Below are 15,000 nucleotides of genomic sequence, written 5' to 3'. Positions count from 1 at the left end.
TACGTACATACATATATATATATATATACATTTATATATATATATATATATATATATATATATATATATATAATTGTCTCCTCTCGCCAAAGAAGCTGCATAAAGCAGCCCAGGAAGGCCTACACAAGGTAAGTCCTTTGCTGTTTCGAACCTTTCTCAGAGCTCCTCCACAACCTGATTAGGTGAGCTGATTGGCTATTCCCTCCATTCACAGGTGAGAGATGTGGGTGGGTCTTTCTATAATATTATATATATATATATATATATATATATATATATATATATATATATATATATATATATACACATATATACATATATACACATTATATACGCATTAGCTACATTATGTTAAGATGTATATGTATAGCAGAACTGAAAATGGCACGCATACATGTCGTAGGAAGTGATTAACTTAGTGCACTTGCTTGCACATCTGAAACCGAGCTGGGCACTTCATCTGATAGCCCTGGAAATCCATTCTCCTTGAACACCTACCCACCAGCACTGAAAAGACGTATAACCTCTCATTTTTACAGCGAGTGTCTTCGCCACTCAGCTTAAAAGCCAAAATTTGATGCATCACACATAGTTTATTGTGGAAGCCGCAATGTGATACTTTGTCGAAATGAGTCAAACTTGTACAATCAATAATTCCTTCATTTGTGTTTTTCTATTTAGAATCAAAATCTCAAATTGCTGAAAAAATAAATTTCAAATGTTTGTAAACCACCTTCCCACCTATATTGAATTTGTTATTCAGCGGAAAAGTAAAAATAATCCATTGTGTATGGGATTGTTTTTAATGAGCAATATTTTCCATCTGCCTAAACAGAAATATAGCCAGACTGTAATTCAGGCAAAATAAGCTCTGCAAACTGACAAAGGGGTGCAGACAAGTAAAGATACAGCTATTAAGATTTCAGAGTTTTCCATGTAGTCAATTACATTTTTGTGCAAGAGGCACTCAACAGGTGGTATATAACGACCACAGGTCCGATGTGGCCCAAACAGGTGATGTATGAGGACCAGACTAACCCAAACAGCTGGATGACTACAAGTCCCCCAGAGTAAATAGTTGCTTTCAAGGAGGTTCGGTGGTCAACACTGGTAATCATGTTCAACTCCTGATAAAGTGATGTTCCATTAAACACAGGGTGAATGCCCTTCTGTGTCATACAATTTCATCTGATTTTTGGTTGAATGCCAGAGCAAGATGGCATTGAGGACACAGACATCTTTCAAGTGTGTGCCTCCACACATGTTCAACTGGACAAGATATTGAGAGAATACATGGACATTGCAAGCGCTTGGACATTTTACCAGCATGCTGCAACATGGGCTTCCTTGTCGATTGCTGGAAAAGCACAGTTAGGGTCTGCGGTGCATCTTTGACGAATTGTATTGTATCTATATCATATATACTGTTGGGATATCATGATGCTTGCAAGGTAAGAGCTAAGTGCATAATGTGTAAGTATTTATCTTTATTGTAACCTTATTTTGTGGTTGTGAGATATATTTAGAGACAATGGTTTAAAGCGATGCTACCAACCTCTGTAGCATAATGGTTCGAGCATCCCCTCTGAGATTGGGAAGTCGGTGGCTCAAACCCTGGCCGAGTCATTCCAAAGACTAAAAATAGGACGTGCTGCTTCCTTGCTTGATGCCCAGAATTTCAAAGGCTAGAGCACGGACAAACAACCATAAGTTGGGCAATAATAGCACAGGCTTTGTTGGGCCTCATGACCTCCTCCTGCGTTGAAGTTCCTTGTAAAGGAGCTCATATTTATTTATATACACCGATACAAATGCTACAGAACAGCCTACATCACATACTTTGCACAGATTATGATAGGAAAAGCTTTACTGACAATTTTTCATCTACAATCAAACCTACTGTTGCAAACTACACTGTCACGACCAACTATGTATCCTGTCATACCACGCTGTTAGGGTTAGTATGTCATATCGTATGCCTATTTCAGCTCACCTTGGTTGGGCAATTTAAGGTGGTGATACTTCCACAAAGTGCGACTTTCCTCTGGAATACACTGAACACTAGAAATAAATTGTGAAATACTTTAACCATATTTTGCCTTGCTGGATGCCACTTGGAAAGGTTTTGTGATGTAAAGAGCCAAGTCATCAATTTAGAAGTTTTTACTATCATGTATACATATATATATATGTGTGTATATACATACATACATACATACATACATACATACATACATACATACTAATAAATGTTGCCAGTGTGTGTGTGTGTGTGTGTGTGTGTGTGTGTGTGTGTGTGTGTGTGTGTGTGTGTGTGTGTGTGTGTGTGTGTGTGTGTGTGTGTGTGTGTCAGTGTTTCTCCTCCTTAACTCCAAAACTATAGATCCTATCAGCCTGAAACTTTGCATGCAAATTAAGAAACCTCCATGGAAGTGCAACAGTGAAAATTGGGTGTTTCGTTTAATTAAAACACCACTTTTGAAGATAATTAATAGCCTTATTTAATTATATCCTTTATCGGGTGATCCGAGGCCACCTCACTTTCTGGGGTCTTAAGGACTTTCCTGGGTTACCTCACTGGGGTCTTAAGGACTTTCCTGGGTTACCTCACTGGGGTCTTAAGGACTTTCCTGGGTTACCTCACTGGGGTCTGGAGCCGCCATGTTTTGAGCCTGCTCAACCATGCTTTGATTTGGAACAGTCGGCAATGATTTCTTAATGAGAAAGTTGTTTTTCCACTTTTCTCACTCATATTATCGAATGCCTGTTCATCATAGCTACGAATCGCTGTGTACATCGCTTTTGTAAGTACTGTAGTTTTCCAATTAGGAGCTTGGAGCGATTTTATGATATGATTTTCCACGATTCACTCTCATGGATCAATTCAAGTATATCATCGAAATGTTATTTCGGTTTTGAGGATCGGATATTGTCTGGACTTAATCAGTGTCAAAATCTGTTGTGAAACCTGATAATTTATTGAAATAATGAGTCTTATAACTAAGACGATATACCTATTTACTTTGATTAAGCAATATTATGTTCCCTCCTTCTCCATAGGTACACAAGAAAATGGGAAATTTTCAAATTATTTCACTTATCTTTTTGTACAGTTTGGAGAATTATATTGTGTGAACAAAAAATTTCGGAACATGCAAAAATTAACCAGCTTAATTGAGCTGAATGATTTAATGCATTCACTGCGAGACCTCAACGCCTGTTCCCCAGAGGGACTGACTATCCATAGCATCTGCCAGATCTGTGTCTATATTGTCGGAGGTTTCGTGACGTGCTCTGCAGGGAATCAAAGCAAATCTAGTAAAACCAGACATTAAAAAAAGAAGTGATAACGTTTGAGTGGACCCCGACCCGATGTTCCACGGGACACGTGCATAGACGAGCTGGCAAAATGGTGGATATTCTGCAATGTTTATTTCATGGATGATTGAACTTTGCGATGTCTCCATGGTTGTTCTACATTAAGCTGCAACACTTTTGTGGATAAAGTCATTTTATTTCATTAATTCATTTCATTTCATTAACTACTGTGTGTGCGGTGAAGTCGGGCTTTAAAGTTGAAGCGATCCTTTATGGTATGCTGTGACAGCCTGGCCAACCGTTCGTCATCAACCATTGAATTGGAGTGTTTGCAAGAGTGCTTAAGCCACTTGCCAAGAGCCCATTGTCGATAGCGATACTGTGCTTTGTCGTTCTGAGTGAATCGTTCACTCACTGCAGACGCATTTGCCGCACCGCATCGTTCAGAGTGAGTGGTTCATGCTCTGTCACCCCGAGTGAGTGGTTCATGCTCCGTCACCCTGAGCGAGTGGTTCATGCTCCATCACCTCGAGTGAGTGGTTCATGCTCCATCACCCTGAGCAAGCAGTTCTTGCTCCATCATCCTGAGCGAGTGGTTCATGCTCCGTCACCCTGAGCGAGTGGTTCGTGCTGTGTCACCGTGAGCGAGTGGTTCATGCTCCGTTACCCTGAGCGAGTTGTTGTGAAATATCACCTGATTTCCGACCCGTTTGCTGTATTAAGATGTTTTCTAAATTACCGAGCCAAATGCTTTTTTCACCCGTCACACACAGCTGTTTATAAAGTTTAATGTTTGTAAACATCTCTGAAATGTCTAAATCAATGCAACGTTGTTTGTTGGTGAAGCTACTCAAGGTTTTTGGGTTGTATGCAGTGCTTATTGTAGTCAGTGATCACATTGACTCCAACCTGTACCGATTCCCAAAAATTGTCGATATCGGCGAAGCACAAGTGTGTGTGTGTGTGTGTGTGTGTGTGTGTGTGTGTGTGTGTGTGTGTGTGTGTGTGTGTGTGTGTGTGTGTGTGTGTGTGTGTGTGTGTGTATGTGTCTTCCTGAAGCATAACATACTCTCTTTACTAACTCCCATACCCCCAAATCTCTCTCTCTCTCTCTCTGTCTCTCTCTCTCTCTCTCTGTCTCTCTCTCTCTCTCTCTCTCTCTCTCTCTCTCTCTCTCTCTCTCTCTCTCTCTCTCTCTCTCTCTCTCTCTGGTCTCTGTCTCTCGTCTCTGTCTCTCGTCTCCGTCTGTCGTCTCTGTCGCTCGTCTCTGTCTGGCGTCTGTGTCTGTCGTCTCTGTGTCTCGTCTCTGTCTCTCGTCTCTGTCTCTCGTCTCGTCTCGTCTCGTCTCGTCTCGTCTCGTCTCGTCTCGTCTCGTCTCGTCTCGTCTCGTCTCGTCTCCTCTCTCTCTCTCTCTCTCTCTCTCTCTCTCTCTCTCTCTCTCTCTCTCTCTCTCTCTCTCTCTCTCTCTCTCTCTCTCTCTCTCTCTCTCTCTCTCTCTCTCTCGTCTCTGTCTCTGGATATATCTCAATGGTAGTTTTGTCCGGACTGTGTTTGTCTTTGGACGTATCTGTGCAGGGTTTGTCTCTGGCCAGCTTGGCTCTGGACTCATCTGGCGTTGTTTGTCTCCGGACATGTCCGGGCGGTAGTTTTTTTTACAGACAGCTTGGCTCCAGACACTTCCAGGCGGTGTTTATGTCTGGACGGGAGTTTGTCTCCGGATTTGACCAGAAAGGAGTTTGTCTCCGGATTTCACCGGACAAGAGTTTGTCTCCGGATGGGAGTTTGTCTCTGGACCATGTTTGTAATATAACCGGGAGAAAATTGATTTCAGACATTATTTTGTTTCCATCTTCACTGTTATTCTCTGCAGAATTATTTTTCTGAAACAGTATGAATCGTAATTAATGCTCCACTGCATGTCTGCCTTCCCTTCCTCTCACCTCGTACTGTCTTCCCTTCCCCCATCCCTCCTCACTCCCCCTCCTTGCTCTCTCCTTTCCCTCCACTTCTTCACTCTCCATGCTCTCCCTCTTCACACCTCTTTTTCTCCCTCCTCCCTTTAGTATTACCATCAGTGAAGCGACGGGTGGTATTCCCTCCTCCCACCCCACTCTTCCCCTCACTCATGCCACCCCTTACCTCCTCCGATGACGACAGGTGGTGGCTCGTGTGTTTCTAGGTTATGAATTGTGAGGAAATTACTGTTTAAAACCCCAGTAAAGTGCATCCCGGTAAGAGTAGCACGCCAAACAAACACACACACACACACACACACACACACACACACACACCGGTCCATTAATTATAATAAGGGTATATATTAAACCAAAATATTGCCCTTCCGACACGTTAAGTTCATCATGGTGTATGTACAGTGCCTTCAGAAAGTATTCAAAACTCTCGACCTTTTTCACATTTTGTTATTACAGCCTGAATGTATTAAAGTTAAAAAAAAATTTTCACTGATCCACACAAAATACCCCATAATGACAAAGTGAAAACATGTTTTTCGAAATTTTTACAAATAAATTAAAAATAAAAAGCTGAAAAGTTTTGCGTCAATATGTATTCAACCCCTTGAGTCAGTACTTTGTAGAAGCACCATTGGCAGTGATTACAGCTTCGAGTCTTCTTGGGTATGTCTGTATCAGCTTTGCACATCTGGATTTGGAGATTTTCTCCCATTCTTCCTTGCAGATTTGCTCAAGCTCTATCAAGTTGGATGGGGAGTGTTGGTGAACAGCAATCTTCAACTCTTCCAACAGATTCTCAATGGGATTCAAGTCTGGGTTTTGCCTGGGCCACTCAAGGACTTTCACATTCTTGTTCTGAAGTCATTCCAGTGTTGCTTTAGCTGTATGCTTGCGGTCATTGTCCTGTTGGAATGTAAATCTTCGCCGCAATCTAAGGTCTTTTGCACTCTGAAGCAGGTTCTCCTCATGGATTTACCTGTATTTGGCTCCTTTCATTGTTCCCTCTATTCTTACAAGTCTCCAAGTCCCTGCTGCTGAAAATCATCCCCATAGTATGATGCTTCCACCACCATGCTTCACGGTAGGGATGGTGTTAGATGGGTGATGAGCCGTGCTCTGTTTCCGCCGGACGTCGCGCTTTGCATTCAGGCCGAAGAGTTCAATTTTCATCTCATTAAATTACAGAATCGTTTGCCTCATGCTCTCAGTCTGTCACGTGCATTTTTGTAAACTCCAGGCATGCTGTCATGTGCATTTTTCTCAGGACTGGCTTCCCATCTGGCCACTCTTCCAAAATGCCTAGATTTGTGAAGTGCTGCAGAGATTGTTGTCCTTCTGGAAGGTTCTCCCATCTCAGCCAAGGAACTCTAGTTCTGTCACAGTGGTCATAGAGTCATTGGTCACCTGACCTGACTGATAAAGGTCCTTCTTGCCCAGTTGCTCAGTTTTGTCAGACTGCCAGCTCTTGGAAGAGTCTGGGTAGTTCCATATTCTTTCCATTTCCTAATGATGGAGCTCACTGTGCTCTTGCGAACTGTCAACACGAGAAATTGTTTTCTACCCTTCCCCAGATCTATGTCTTCTCACAATTCTATCTCAGAGTTCTACGGACCGTTCCTTGGACTTCATGGTAGAGTTTCTGCTCTGACATGCACAGTCAATTGTGGGACCTCGTATAAAAAGGTATGTTTCTTTCTAAATCATGTCCAATCAATTATATTGGCCACAGGTGGACTCCAATCAAGTTGTAGAGACATCTCAAGGATGATCAAAGGAACCTGGATGCACCTGAGCTCAATGTGGAGGGTAATACCAAAGGGGTTGAATACTTCTTTGACACAAGACATTTTAGCTTTTCATTAGCTCACCTGGAACATAGTTCTAGGGAGCTTATGCAATGGTGTGTTGTCCATCCGTCAATCAGTCAATCAGTCAGTCCGTCTGTCCACAAACATTTGCAACTTCTTTGAAACTACACACACAATTTCGATGAAACTTTACCATAACCCTCATCACCCAGTATGAACCAAAGTTTGTTCATGGCATTAAAAAAAATCCAAAGGTATTTACCTTCTTCTCCGTTAAATATTTTGTGAGTCATCCACGCCTACCACTGGTTCCCTGGTGTTCTTATCCAGCCACTACCAGATGAGCTCTCAGGGGTATCGCCACTATATTTTTTTTAATTAACTTGTAAAAAATTCTAAAAAAACATGTTTTCACTTTGTCGTTACGGGGTATTTTGTGTTATTTGATGACAAAAAATTTAAATTCAATCCATTTTAAATTCAGGCTGTAACACAACAAAATGTGACAAAGTCAAGGGGTGTGAATACTTTCTGAAAGGCCCTGTCACACCTTGACGTTTTAGCCAGCATATGGCAAGGTATCAAAATGTATGCAAAACGCTGGCGTACGCTGAACTAATGATGTTTTTTTTCCTGTTTTGGACATATTCATAACGAGTTGGACGTATGCATAACTTATTAGTAACATACACAGAACGTTTCGATAACATATAGATAACTTATATCAACGAATACTGAGCGTGTTGTCGGCATTCACAACCTATGCCCAACAATAGTTTAACTTATGCATAGCTCGCGGCAGCCTATCGCCGACAATCACGTGGCATAGCCTATTAAAAGGCTGTAGCTCGACGATTCGAATCATAACCGCACTAGACATCGAACTCTCAAGCCACTGTCACACCTTGACGTTTTAGCCAGCGTATGCCGACGTATGAAAAATTTGCCGAATACGCTGGCACACGTCGAATACGTTATGGGTCAGTTTTGTATACGTTAAGAGCACGCTGAGGCATGCTGGCATACGTCGTAGTACGCCGACTACGTCGACAAATTTTAAGCATGTTGAAAATTTTTCGATGTATGCCAGCGTATGACGCATACGTTCCGCATACGCTGGCCATAAGTTTTAGGCACGTTATACGATCGTTGATACACGTCGACACACGTTACTTGTAAGTTATTCATAAGTCGAAACACGTCGAGGTAATGTTTAGCATACCCGAAACTTATTTCTAACGTATGAGTAACGTGCTTTGAACCTATGTGTAACGTATCTCCAACGCATATTGATGTATGTAGATGTATTTGACGTCTTCCGGACGACCACATAACTTACTGAACGTGTTTCTAACTTACAACTACCGTATAATGGCGTATTGGCAGCGTTTAGGGGAATTGGTATATAAAAAATGGGCTTCACACAGGACGAACCTGTCAGTGTTCCAGACTCCATGGTTTTTTTTTTGTTTTTTGTTTTTTCTTCGGCATGACGGTGATGTTGACACTTCGATTTCTAGTGTGGTTATGATTTAAATCGTTGAGTGGCAGCCTATTAATTATACTATATTATAACCGCACTAGAAATCGAAGTGTCAACATCACCGTTAGGCGGAAGAAAAATAATAATAATAATTAAAACAAAACCATGGAGTCTGGAACACTGACACTAAACATTACCTCGACATGTTTCGACTTATGGGTAACTTACAATTAACGTGTGGCAACGTGTGTCAACGATCGCGTAACGTGCCTACAACAAATGGCCAGCAGATGCGGAACGTGTGAGTCATACGCTGGCATCCATCGAAAAATTTCAAGCATGTTAAAATTTGTTTGCGAGCTCGGTGTACTACGACGTATGCCAGCGTACTACGACGTATGCCAGCATGCTCTTAGGCCTAAGTCACATTAGCCACGGCGGCTGTGGGGTCTCCAAAATCTTCGGCCACTAGCAATTATACGGCAGCTGCAGTATTTCCACGGTCACACAATGTAGCAGTCACATATGTTTTTATTTTTCGGGTAGCCGCACGGCGTATTTACAAATTGCGGAGACCGAAAACGTGGGGGTGCCGTACGGTCTTTGATTTGATGTCGCACGGTGACCTTAGGGCGTTCCTGCGGCGGCCATAGAATTTTTCAAGGCAGATGCAAGGTGCCCGCAAGGCGACCGCAAGGTGACCACAGGGGGACCGCAGGGGGTCCTAAGCCGAACGTGCGGCCAGACGGACGGTAACGAATGGGTTAATTTTTTTTTTACCAGTTCTTTTGTTTCGGCTTGTCGAATTGCTACGGCGAACGTAGAAATGAAAAAAGTTATAACTCCGTGCTATAATTCCACGGCGACATTACGACCTGTAAAATATAGCCAAACGGCGTAGGGCCACCCTAAGGCCACCGCAGAAACTCTGCGGCCGCCGCACGTTTCTGTCAATTCAGAGGGCGTACGGCCGCCGTATCCTCGCCGTAGAGCAAATGTGACTTAGGCCTTAACGTACACAAAACGTACCCATAACGTATTCGACGTGTGCCAGCGTTTTAGACAAATTTTTCATACGTCGGCATACGCTGGCTAAATCGTCAAGGTGTGACAGGGCCTGAAGGCACTGTACATGTATGTATGTATGTATATATATATATATATATATATATATATATATATATATATATATATATATATATATATATATATATATATATATATATATATATATATATATATATATATATATATATATATATATATATATATATATATATATATATATATATATATATATATATATATATACATATATATGCTCCATTATATTTAAAAAATATTCTAATTTTTAGTTAACCTGTTAAAATCCAATATGAACCCTTGGCTCATGGTGTACCGGAGCCAGATTCAAGTCCCACCTACCACGTGTTTGTCTTCTTACTGCCTACTGATGTCCATGTAATTCATTCTCAACTACACCGACATCTATCTCTGTCATCCATGCAATCTGTATAAAAACACCCCGACGAGCCAGAGATTGATGTAAAAATACAGTTTCTGAGTTTATTGTTTGATGATTGCAATAAAAAGATATAAATTCTTTTTCTCCATTGAACAAAATTTTATGAAACTAGAAAATGTGTACCAACGTCCATAAGACTAATTTACTGGTCGATTATACAAAACGAATGTACCCCAGCCTGATGCAAGATTCCTGCTGTCCATGTGGTTTCTTTTTGTGATACGATCAGGTGGTGCTCAGCTGCTTGGAATCGTAACGCATCGCCTAGCTGTGATGGGGTGGCCCAAAGGATTGTGGGTAAAGTTACATCTATTTTCTGGGGAAACGAAGCAGCCACGATAATTTGAGCAATGATTTCTATTTGATCGGTCTATTATGGAGCAAACAATTCAAATCAATGGAACTTGAACGCCTTCATGGTGTAAATGGGAATTACTCATTTGTAGCACTTAGAAGACCACGAGCGGTTATGGAGAAGATCAAACCGCCAAATAACCTGTTATCCCTGGTTTCACCCTCCTCGGGCGGTTGTAATCCAATGAGCCCGCCGCGTCCAGTTACCACCTCTGGATAACATGGCGTGGGATTAAATGGACTCTCGATGGCTCATCGCCACGCGCAATTGGAAGGGCAGCCCTTTTTTCCATGACACCATGTCAACAGCAGACCCTTTAAAAAGTGTCGGCACATGAGTCGCATTCTCCAGAGGTGCGGCCTATTTTTGGGGGTCCGGAGCTTGCACTCACAGGGGGTTCATAATGTGTGCAGTGCTACGCAACAGAGTCTGCTTGTTGTTGCTCCGGGTGAATCGTTGGAACGCGGATCCACATACTGCATGGTCTTTTATTCACTTAACACCTTTCCAACAAATTCCATCAATATCCACACAATAATTCGCAGCTATACTGACCCATTGACTGATTTAGTGTGTGTGTGTGTGTGTGTGTGTGTGTGTGTGTGTGTGTGTGTGTGTGTGTGTGTGTGTGTGTGTGTGTGTGTGTGTGTGTGTGTGTGTGTGTGTGTGTGTGTGTGTGTGTGTGTGTGTGTGTGTGTGTGTGTGTGTGTGTGTGTGTTTTGAGATAGAGGTGCTATAGATGGTCGTTGTTGGTGAACACCTATTGGACTACGATTCCATTCGGAATTCGACTCATGATTAATTGGTTGTAAGCTATATCATTGCTGTTCGGTGCCCCTACACATTTGTTCTTGAATTTGGAACTCGTCCGAGATGCCAACGATAACTCGCCTACTCTTCGTCGAAACACTGTGGGATCCTTGTCATCTACCCCTCTAATGAAAGCAGATGGGACACCCAGCTTAATTTTTCCTTCATGGGGACTGTGTTCTTACTGATGCAACACTCCATCTGCAAACACGAGTCCAACAGTTGATAAAAGGGCGGGAATTTACAGGTGAGTAACACTGCGATGGAGATATTCAACAGATTTTTAATCAGCTCCACTGGAATGCCGAGACGTGTGTGTGTGTGTGTGTGTGTGTGTGCGTGCGTGCGTGCGCGCGCGTGTGTGTGTGTGTGTGTGTGTGTGTGTGTGTGTGTGTGTGTGTGTGTGTGTGTGTGTGTGTGTGTGTGTGTGTGTGTGTGTGTGTGTGTGACTATGTATGCCAGTGTGGTCGGACTGATAACGCACGTGCCATTTCGTTTAGACGTGCCATGTAGTGAGTCCATACAACTCGCCTGAGTGCGCACCTATGTTTGACCATCCCATCCCACACCATGCGCTACGTATCCTCGACGGCGATCTAAGCCCGCAGACTGGACCCGCTTCCTCCTCCCGATTCTCTCCCCTTCTATTCCTGCTGTTCGTCCTCCTCTTGTGGCCTGAAAGTCGCTTTTGCCGCTGGCACTGCAGAAGCTGTTGATCTGACTCCATGCGGCGCTCCCGCCACACTCTGCTGCTTCTGTAACGTGCGCTCTCGTGTTGGGTAAGTAGATCCGAGCTGCGGATGGGAACGCGTGCGTTTCCAGATCCACAATCGACTGTTACCGAGAGCTTTTTCAATCCCTGTATCAGGTGTGTTAAGGTTATATTAAATTCATCTTCCTGTTAGACATGACAGTAAATCTTGGTCTGACCAGCTGTGATTCATCAATCAGTGTAGGGAAGGGCTGGGAGAGGATGGGAGATTAACTGCAAAATTTGCTTGTGCAGTTAATTTCATCATTACCTGGATCAAATATATATATATATATATATATATATATATATATATATATATATATATATATATATATATATATATATATATATATATATATATATATATATATATATATATATATATATATATATATATGTGCGCGCGCGTGCTCTCACACAAAACCTAGTCTCATGCAGAGCGAGATAGATATTTATAATTAACTTGGGGGCCGTTGGTCCATTGAACCAAATTTTCATTGGTCTCCATGGCCTTGGGTGTTTTTGTTCGTCTGAAAAAAACATAACAGGTTTCCTAGCCTGGAAGCCTTGAAACCCAAATAATAATAATAAATTAATTTGAGGTCTTTTGGGGTTTTGGTAGTCTTAAAGGGTCGTCAAATGTCGAAGGAATCTCAGCAGTCTAAAGGGTCACAAGGTACATTTCAATAGTACTTAATTAAGAGACGTATGTAAATAATAGACAAAAAATAATGGCGCGCGCACACACACACACACACACACACACACACACACACACACACACACACACACACACACATCATCCATTTATAGCAGATTATATGGAACTTTTTATAAAAGTTGTGCATGTACATTTATAAATTTACTGCACATATATACAATACCTAAAGAAAGTTGACACACAATTTCAAAATATTCACCTTTTGGTGACTTCTAGCCTGGTATTAAATTGTGTTCACTCAGACTTTTTCCACCTTCATTAACACATCGTAACCCACAACTTCCAAATGAAAAACAAATTCTACAAATTTCAGAAAATTAATTAAAAATACTAAACTAGAATATCTTTGTTGGATAAGTGTCCAACCCGCTGAGTTGATACTTGTGGGAAGCACCTTTGACAGGAATGACAGCTGTAAGTCTATTGGCATAGGTCTCTACCAACTTTGCACACCTTGACGAGGCAATGTTTGCCCATTCTTCTGTACAAAACTGTTCAAGTTCATTCAAGTTGCATGGGGAGAGTTGATGGACAGCAATCTTTATGTCCTGCCACAGATTTTCGATTGGATCTAGGTCAGGGCTCTGAGAATGGATCTCGGGCAACTCATGGGCATTTATCTTTTTGTTCCTTGCCCACTCGAGTGTAGCTTTGGCTGTGTGCTTCGGGTCGTTGTCATGATGAAAGGTGAACTTCTGTCCCAATTTCAGCTTTCTTGCAGAGGGCAGCAAGTTTTCCTCTTGGATTTTTCTGTATTTTGCTCCATCAATTTTCCCTTCTATCCTGACAAGTGCCCCAGTCCCTGCTGATGAGAAACATCCCCATAAAGTGATGCTGCCACCACCATGCTTCACAGTTGGGATGGTGTTCTTTGGGTGATGTGCTCTGTTGGGTTTGCACCAAACATAACGTTTTGCATTTAGGCCAAAAAGTTCCATCATGGTTTCATCAGATCATTTTGCCACATGGCTTCAGACTCTCCAGAAAGTTTTTTTTTTTTGTGTGTTCCTCAAACGAGATTCAAGGTGGGCTTTTTTGAGTAATGGCTTCCTTCTTGCCACCAGACCGTACAGGCCAGACTTGTGGAGTGTTTGGGTTATTGTTGCCACATGCACACAGTGACGAGTCTTTCCCATAAAGACCTGTAGCTCTTTCAAGGTTGCCATTGGCCTCTTGGTGGCCTCTCTGATCAGTATCCTCCTTGCTTGCTCATCCAGTTTGGAGGGACGGCCTGATCTCCGCAGGGTCTTCGTAGTACCATATGCCTTCCACTTCTTAATGATTTTCTTGACTGTGCTCCAAGGGATATTCAAGGCCTTTGAAATATTTTTATACCCATCCCCTGATCTGTGCCTTTCCACAACTTTATCCTGAATGTCTTTTGAAAGCTCCCTGTGACTCATGGTTGAGCCTTTGCGGTGAAATTCACTACCCAGCAGAAGAAACATACAGGAACAGATGATTTTATTCTGAAATTATTGGAATCACTACAATTTAACACATGTGAGGGCCAATTAACCTGGTGTGTGATTTTGAAGGTGATTTGTTACACCTGGGCTAATTTACAATTGCAATTATAAAGAGTGGGGGGGGGGGAATGGATACTTCTCCAACCACGATATTCTAGTTTTGTATTTTTAATTAATCATCTGAAATTTATAGAATTTGCTTTTTATTTGGAAGTTGTGGTTTATGATGTGTTAATGAAGGTGGAAAAAGCCTAATTTAGGCCTAAGTCACATTTGCTCTACGGCGAGGATACAGCGGCCGTACACCCTCTGAATTGACAGAAACGTGCGGCAGCCGCAGAGTTTCTGAGGTGGCCCTACGCCGTTTGGCTATCTTTTACAGGCCGTAGGGTCGCCGTGGAATTATAACGCAGAGTTATAACTTTTTGTCATTTCTACGTTCGCCGTAGCAATTCGACAAGCCGAAACAAAAAAACTGGTAAAAATAATAATAAAATAACCCATTCATTACCGTCCGTCTGGCCGCACGTTCGCCTTAGGGCCCCCTGCGGTCGCCTTGCGGACACCTTGAGGCTACCTTGCGTCTGCCTTGAAAATTCTATGGCCGCCGCAGGGCCCCCTTAAGGTCACCGTGCGACATCAAATCAAAGACCGTATGGCAACCCCACGTTTTCGGTCTCCACAATTTCTAAGGCCTAAGTCACATTTGCTCTACGGTGAGGATACGGCGGCCGTACGCCCTCTGAAATGACAGAAACGTGCAGCGGCCACAGAGTCTCTGAGG

General features: G+C 42.4%; 1 protein-coding gene across 7 annotated transcripts in view; it reads left to right on the top strand.

The window, feature by feature from the left end:
• The window catches only part of LOC147028068 (zinc finger protein 385D-like), a 465,436-nt gene that overhangs the window by 334,046 nt on the left and 116,390 nt on the right, over positions 1–15,000 (top strand). The window contains exon 1 of one of the 7 annotated variants that reach the window (XM_085878081.1): positions 11,691–12,051. The exons of 5 other annotated variants lie outside the window; for them this stretch is intronic. The gene's annotated coding sequence lies outside the window, so the exon portion shown is untranslated. Of the gene's footprint in view, positions 1–11,690; positions 12,052–12,083; positions 12,141–15,000 lie in introns of those variants that run through there. One more of the 7 variants, XM_085878082.1, reaches the window with a different exon arrangement.

This window comes from Eptatretus burgeri, chromosome 4, assembly GCF_056783735.1.
Source record: "Eptatretus burgeri isolate ZD-2024b chromosome 4, Ebu_testis_v1, whole genome shotgun sequence".
In the NCBI taxonomy this organism is placed as follows: Eukaryota; Metazoa; Chordata; class Myxini; order Myxiniformes; family Myxinidae; genus Eptatretus; species Eptatretus burgeri.
This window is presented reverse-complemented; position numbering and strand designations above follow the sequence as displayed.